The sequence below is a fragment of the Acipenser ruthenus genome, chromosome 45 (genome assembly GCF_902713425.1).
Source record: "Acipenser ruthenus chromosome 45, fAciRut3.2 maternal haplotype, whole genome shotgun sequence".
NCBI lineage: Eukaryota > Metazoa > Chordata > Actinopteri > Acipenseriformes > Acipenseridae > Acipenser > Acipenser ruthenus.
Window position 1 is genome coordinate 10,160,250 of NC_081233.1, and position 8,108 is coordinate 10,168,357.

Here is an 8,108-nt window from a genome sequence, read left to right on the forward strand (position 1 = left end):
GTTCCCACCCCTGGCTGGGGGTTGGCGTGGGTTTGGGGCTGAGGGTGTTAAAATATCCGGTCTGCCGTGGAGCTTTGTGTTAATACTGTACAGTTTAAAAAGACGACTCATAGCATTCTTTTTTTTTTTTTTTTTTTAAAGGGGGGGGGGGGGGGGTTCGTAAAATGATTTTAGCATATTTTTGTTTTCTTAGCTTTTTTTTTTTACCTGCAAGCTCTTCAGTACATGTATAGCAGATCGCCAGTTGCGGGTTTACAAGTAAAAAAAACAGACAAACAGGCAGAGCTCTTCGATCGAGCTTCTTCAGTATAGCTGCTGCTGCTGCTGCTGCTTCCTAAAGATTAATACTTGCAGGTAAAAGTGTGGCGCAGCGGTTAGAGGTGGTGGACTGGGAGCTGTGGCCCGGTGGTTAGGGATGGTGGACTGGGAGCTGTGGCCCGGTGGTTTAGAGATGGTGGACTGGGAGCTGTGGCCCGGTGGTTAGAGATGGTGGACTGGGAGCTGTGGCCCGGTGGTTAGAGATGGTGGACTGGGAGGCAGTGTGGCCCAGCGGTGAGAGCTGGTTCTGTCTTTTTAATGCAATGCACTAGCAGTCTCTAGTGACACCTAGTGGGCACATAATGCATTACTACATTTAGAGTTGATTCGTATTGCCAAGAGGAGAGGGAAAAAAAATAACATTAATGAAACCCGTTTTTTATTTGCAACATGAAATATATATATATATATATAATATATAGAAGATAGATAGATAGATAGATGTGTATGTCGGCTTCTCTGTGTGTGTGTGTGTTTCACTTTTCCTGTTTTAATGTAGCAAGCCAAAAGACTAGCCCTAATTCAAACGTGAAAGATATTTTTTTTTTACTGAAAACTCTCGCCAGAAAGAAAGAAAAAGTGTTAAATCAAACTCCGCATGATCCGTTTGAGACCCTCTCGACCCTTCCTTTTGAGGACAAAGGCTAAAAATCTCACTGCCATAGAAAAACAAAACAAAACAAAAAATTAATTCATTGTGTCCTGAAGCGGATTCCAGTTTGCAATTCTGTATCTGGCCAGCAGAGTGCAGCAGAGGGTTAGCAACGCTGAACCAGTGAGCGAACGCTACAGCTGTGCTTGCCTGCTTACACAGAGCAGTGCCCTTCGCTTTACATATGTTCACATAACATAGATAATGTAGATGCAAGGACTAACTCTGAGCTCCCTGATAGAATTCCTACAGTGACCCATCAATGTGTGCATTTCCAGCCCTGCCCCGAAATAACCCCAGACAAGGGCAGCCTCACTACAGCTTCTGAGCCACAGTACTGCGCAGTTAGTTTACTAAACCCGCCCAGCCCCCATCAAGCCACGCTCACGGCAGGCCGTGGGATTTCTTTTATTAATAATTCATGTTAATTAAATACCTGGGTCTTGCTACAGTATAGTCCTGGTACACTAAATAGTGTCTAGTTCCATAGACTGGAGCACACTGTCACTGCTTTTAGGGGGAAGTGGTTGGCGAGATAGAGGGGGGATAGCTTTCGTACCTGTGTCTTTTGTTCATTACTGTTTAACCCCTGAAGGTACAGAAGGAATCGAGCGCTGGCTGTTCAAAACGGTTTCTTTTTTAACACATTCGAGAGAGCGATTCGAGCATCGCGAGGAGGAAACTGACCATTCAGGTCCAGCCTGTCAGTACATTTTAAACCCTGTCGTTTGCAAAAATAGGAACGTTAGCATTGTTTTTATTTGCGTGGGGCACGTGTCCCTTCTACCACAGAGAGTGAAGATCATTATTGTGATGCAGCTTGGGGTTGAGGAACATGTGAAGCCAGACTTTTAACAATAATAATAATAATAATAATAATAATAATAATAATAATGATGATGATTATCATGATCATCGACAGAAACTGTTTGTAGCCACTTACCAATGACTGCTCTAGTGTTCTTTTCAAATGCATGCTTTTTTATTTTGATTTTAAAAAGCACCTTTTTGGCTGTTCAGACTTCGAAAGCTCCACAGCGGCCTGCCATTATAGCGCAGTTTTGTTTGTGTACTACATGATAGCTTGTTAGCACGAAGTGAATGTCGATGTTTAGCCTCGGACTGGGGGAAAAAATCAACAAAACAAACAAACACAGCAAAATAGGAACGCGGCATCAGGATGGTATGGTTTCATTTCATTGCTCTAATTCTTCTTTTTTTATTTTCTCTTAGCTCAGTGTGTTGGGCAGTACTACTAATTTCACATCTGTTTTGTGTTATTCTATAACTTTGTATATTACAAAACTGAGAATGATTTTGTTGTTTTTTTTTAATTTTTATTATATATGTATTTTTTAAATGTATGATTTGAATCCCTTTCCCACCTGACCTCTGCTTCCGTGACTATGGGCTATATTCAGAAAAGGACTGTTTTTAAGAAGTGTGTATAATATCTATCTATCTATCTATATATATATATATATATATATATATATATATATATATATATATATATATATATATATATATATATATATATAGATCTCATTAGTCTTAAATAAAACCTTGCTTTTAAAAATGAGAATAAACTTCTGACCCTTTTTAATATCATGGAAGGAGTGAGTGGATTTCATGATGCAAACTTGATTTAAGTTGAAAATGGACTGGGGGAAAAAAAGCACAGTCCTTCTCAAAATGTTCTTTTAAAACAGTCCTTATTTTGTGATCCCTGTGATATTAAAGAGACCCGAGTATTGTATCACGTTGCTTTCCTCGTTCCGAACAGAGAGAGAGAAACTAAGGTACAGCCGTTGCAATTGAACCCAAACAATAATTGTTACATTTTTTTTTTTTTTTTTAATGAGAAAAATGTCATTGATTTCTGAAGGGCTTCTGTGATTCATAATAGATATCATGATTATTATTTTTTTTTATTATAAACGCTAAATATCTTCAAAACTGAGTCGTTGTCGTCCAGCGATACCGCAAACGGACAGCTTCACAGCGCTAATCTTGGGGTTCATGGGGTTCATCTTCGGTGGAATCGGGGTCTGAAACTAAGCTGATGAACCCCCCCTCTATTGTCAAGCAGTATTTAGAGGTGCGTCCCAGTTTATCGCTATTTCAAATGCTGGGGGCTGGTTTCACAAAGTCTGCAGTCTGCTAAATCCAAACTCGCTTCCATTTAAAAAAATAAAAAACTTTTTAATCATACAGACTTGCCGAGTGGGTTTCTACTAAACCTTATCGTTCGGATATCTTAAAATACTGTTGTTTGTTTGTTTATTTTGGAACAGGTAGCTTGCTAGCTGGCAGTGCTTTGTGAAGCGGGATCCAGGGTGGGGAGTGTAAGGGTGTTTTTTTTGAGAAATAAAATAACTCATTATTACACTCGATTTGAATAAGATTTATGAAAACATTTGAAAAAAAAATGTAGTATGCGTATGTTTTGTCTCGAAATTAGCGTAAGATTTTCTGTCGAGGTTTTATTATTTTTTAATGACATTTCTCGAGGTCTTTTTAAAACAGTTAGTGGGAACTAAGCCTGTATGTGTTATAGAACAGATAGTTCTATAGGAGCTGTGACGTGGCCCTGCAGTGATTGAAGAGGGGCTGGTATTGCACATGTATGATTGTCTGATTTTATACTCTGTGTTGATTTCAAGTTCTTATAAAACTAAAAGTAAATGGCTCGGGCTTCTCTTCCTACATTTCAGAACCTCTCTAAATCCCCAGATATGACTATCCTGCAGAAATCAAGACTTTTTTTTTTTGGGGGGGGGGGGTGCATTGGGAAGTTTCAAAGTATCACACTAAAGAGGTTCGTTTTTAACACCGCAGAGAAGGGCGCAGCACTGAGCTTCAGGTGCGGGTGAGATTGACAGACTCTTCTCCTGTCTCTGAGCTCTCTCTCTCTCTCACACACATCACAAACCATGCTGGGTGTGAGTTCTTATTATTATTTTCTGTCATGCCAACATCGCTGCTTGATTTGGGGTTAAAATTAAATAAAGTATGCAAGTTGTTTCTACTGGGTTGTGTTCTATCGTTGTCTGTCGATTTAGTGCAGTTTTTCAAAGGGAGGTGGAGGGGGGGGGTCTCCTAGCTGTGTGCTGAAGATGCACATTTTAATTTTGACTTCCCTTTTGAGAAATGCATTGTTAAGTTAAAACAAAGATGCAGGGATTGTCTGAAAGTGACCTTGATGAACGGGTGATTAAAAAAAAAAAAAAATGGAAAAATGTAAATAAGTTTTAAAAAAACAAAAAATAACTCGCCTGTTTAAAATGTTATAGTAGCCAATGGTAATGGTTTTATTTAGTTTTATTGTTATTATTCATTTTTTAAGTTTTATTTGTACATCCCTGCATCCTGTCACAAAACACTGTGGAACCGAGGGATACTGTCGTACAGGGGGTGGGGATTATATATAATATATATATATAAACCCCTCCAGACCCTGCGTGCAGAATTGTACCATGTAAAGTTTCCTATCTATGTATCTATTTCATAATGCATGTATGGTTGGTTGTTTTTCTCAACGTTATGGCCGGGCCACTTCTCGAACTCCATACAGTTTCACACAAACTCTTTTTAAAACATGTCTAAAATAATTTAATAAAAAAATGTGTGGCCACCAAACGGGATAGATAGATATATAAAAAAAGAAGTAATTGATAAACTGGCTGCAACGTGTCATCCTCTTCAGATAGCAGGGGAGAATTAGCCAGGCACACGGAGGTGGTTTAATTCGCTGCCTGGCTATTTCTACCATGCTGTCTGAAGGAGGTGGAAGCTGCAGCGTTGCAGTTACTAAACGGGCGGGTTTTCAGTGTGTGGCTTGCTTGTCTTCTTGCTTGAGTGTTTCTAGTGGTCGAGGAGTGTCCTGTTGGATCCTGGCTCTCCTCGGACAGAGAGCTGTTGGTGAACATGTGGGTTGAATGTAAGTATTGTGTGCGTCACCTATTCTGGACAGCAGAGTGAGACTGCTTTCAAAACCGGGCACTAGCCCGGGGCTGCCCAAACCAGTCCTGGGGGACCCCAGGCGTCTTCTGGTTTTCCTACTGAACCCTTAAATCAAACTAATGATTTGCTTAATTTAGACCTTTTTTTAATTGTTCTCAGCTCATAAAGTTGCAGACTTCAAGTTAACTAATTAGTGATAAAATGTGTGTTTTTTTTTTTTACATTAAGCATGTTCTTAGTTTGATTTAAGGTTTGGAGAGCTCAGTTGGAATGGAAAGCAGAAGACGCTTGGGCTCCTCGAGGACAGGGTTCGAGCAGCCCTGCATCAACGTGACCGAGCTTGTGAATGTCCAGCGGGGGGGTCGGGGAAATTGTTGAAAAGAAACGTCTTGGGGTTCTGTGACCAACACTCGGACCACAAGCCTCTCTCAATGTCTGGTGAAAACCAGTCATTTGAACCCTGTGAAGTTTCTTTAAAATATTTGTAAGTTTAGCACTTTTTTTTTTTTTTTTTAAATAGTTCTGGATGATGAATCGAACAGAGTTTTTTTTTTTTTTTTTTTTTCAATTGTATTCACTGATTTTTATATATAAAAAAAAAATAAAAAATCAATGTGCAATGGTGAACATTAGCCTTACCTCTGCAGTAACTCTTTGCTCTGTACCTGTAAAATAAATAAATATATATATTCACTTTTACTGCTGCGAAATCTTTAAATACTGCATGTTTTAGAAATGTAACATTTGCAGGAGGGGCGGGGGTGTGTGAAAGAGAGTTAAACAAACCAAATGTTGAACACAGTGGTTTCAAAACCTCTCTGATATTAAGATGACTGGCAAACACACACACAACATCCTCCAGGTAAGCACTAACATGTGTGTGATGAGCCTGGGGGACATTCTCTGGGAACAGAGAGTGAGTGACACCCCTCACCCCCTCCCGGAGTGCAGAAGGGGAGCCCCATTCCTGCCCAGCCTCTCCAGACTGCAAGACCAAAGCTGGTATTAAGTGTGTGATCCAAGCAGAAAAAAAAGTTTATCTCAATATCTTTATTATTAACCCAGCTGCTGTTTGGTTTGCCTCTGGGAGATTTAGTTCTTGATCTTCCCTTGAACAGCATCGCTGTCCTGAAAGCGATGCAAACGCCCCTGTGAAGGAATTTGCTGCAAGCGATCGCGCTCCCGAGCTCATCAGCAGCTGCTGGTGTCAAAATCATTAAAAAACTAAATAATCATACATCCCCCCCACCAGTCTGCACCAGCTCCTTCCCTCACACCGCCAGCAGAGTGTTCGGGATTCTGTGCTGCACAATGAAACACCAGACACGAGGAAATCAGTGTTGCTTGGCTTTTATTGTTCAGTATGTTTCCTCTGCAGGTAACACAGAGAGCATTGCATTGGGGTTGGGAAGAGAAGGGGGTGGTCATGGGGAAGAGAGAGCGAGAGAGGGCTGCTGGATGGTGTAGTACTGACATAAAAACACATTCATATTCAGTTAATGAAAGAACAAGTCTTGGGTATTTAGGAGGGCTCAGTTGTCCCACACACACCCCCCCCAAATAAACCCTGAACCCACTAACCTGGCTGCTCCACCCAATGAAAGTCTGTTGTGTGATAAACAGGCTCCATTAGCCTTGTATGAGACGCACAACCTCCCAGTCGCACTCAGAGGGGAAGGAGAGACTCATAGGTGATAATGATTGAGGCACATCTGCACAGTGAACGTCGTGGTGGTGTAGTGGGTTAAAGCACAGTGTTTGCATTGCTGCTGTCTGCCCTGGAGACATGGGTTCAAATCCAGAGCATAACTGTGTGTTTTATTCCTTCTGTGGCCAATAGAGGGGGTAATATATACCTGTAGTTCAACATCCAGCCTCATCACATTGCCTATAGCACAACAGGTAAGGGCGGAGCTGCTGGGGCTGAAGGTTAGGAGTTCAAATCTAGGGTGAAGTTTTTAAATTATTATAATCATGAAAAAAATAAATATATAGTTATTTTAATAATAATAATTAAAAATGGCATTATACAAATTAATGACTATAACACACCTTTCAAATGTTCACAATGATCACCTCAAAAGGAAAAAAACAAATGGCGAGAGTTTTCATTGAATGCAAACATTAAAAACCAGAGAGTACAGCACACAAGGGGAAGTCGATTTTGGTGGTACAAGGATGCGGGACAGCAGTCAGAAACTGCTCCTGCACGGGACGATGCCCCGTTAATTCAGAGCAGGTGTGAGGAGTCAGTATAAAAGGAAGGCGGCGCTGCTGTGGGTCAGTCGGGGTGGAACAGGGCTGAGAGAAGAAAGCTGTTCCTCCTGGATGGGAGGGCAACACCCTGCAAAAAAAAAACACAGAAGAGGTCGCTTTCACAGGTTGGTCTTTTCTTATAAATAAAAGGTGAGCTAATACATGAAAGAAAGAAAGAAGAAAAGAAAAAAATGAGCTAATGCCTTCAAAAAAAGAAGAAAGAAAAGATGAGCTAATGCCTTCAAAAAAGAAGAGAAATAAAAGGTGAGCTAATGCTTAAAGTGAACTATTGCTAAACTTTTGAATGCAGTTTTCAGCAGTCACATTTTAATACTAAAACAACTACCCTCGTTCTGCAGCAAAAGAGAAGGTGTAGTATTTATTATAAGTGATTTACCTTGAAAAATAATTTCTGTGTTTGAGTATTCTGGTTTAGAATCCCTGTCCAAATCTTCATTTTTATCCTGCAAAACAAAGAAACAAACAAATGAACTCGTTTCTAACTCGCTAATGAGGAATAAACAAAGTCAGAAAAATATAAATCCTAAATATAAATATAAACCCTCATTTAGTTCCTTGCAGTTTTATCTTGGAATTGTGATCGAGCGTTTCAGGTTTCTGAACTTCCCTGGCCTTCGGAGTCCAGCAGAAATCTCAAAGTGTTTTTTTTTTTTTTTTTTTTTTTTACTCTTGGTTCGCCTGAAACAAAACCAAGACCTCAAACTCCTAGAGTGGAAGTGAAATCTAAGCCTTTTGTTACAATGTGCTTGACCCCAAAAACCCACAACCGCAACTCTCAAGGAACAGGAAAGCAAACGACACATTCAGGAGAACAAAATCATCTACAAAAACCCCCAAAGAACGTGGGTTAGACTATTGCATTGTACAAAATGTTTCAAAAAAGGATATTTTCTTA

The 8,108-nt window shown here is 40.1% G+C and overlaps 1 long non-coding RNA gene across 1 annotated transcript; it reads right to left on the minus strand.

Annotated features, from left to right (window-relative positions):
* Positions 1-6,252: 6,252 nt before the first annotated feature.
* LOC131720865 (uncharacterized) lies at positions 6,253-8,103 on the minus strand. The gene is made up of 3 exons (XR_009319744.1): positions 7,755-8,103; positions 7,590-7,656; positions 6,253-7,280 (listed from the first exon to the last, which is right to left on the minus strand). It is a non-coding gene; the product is annotated as an uncharacterized LOC131720865 (long non-coding RNA).
* Positions 8,104-8,108: the final 5 nt, after the last annotated feature.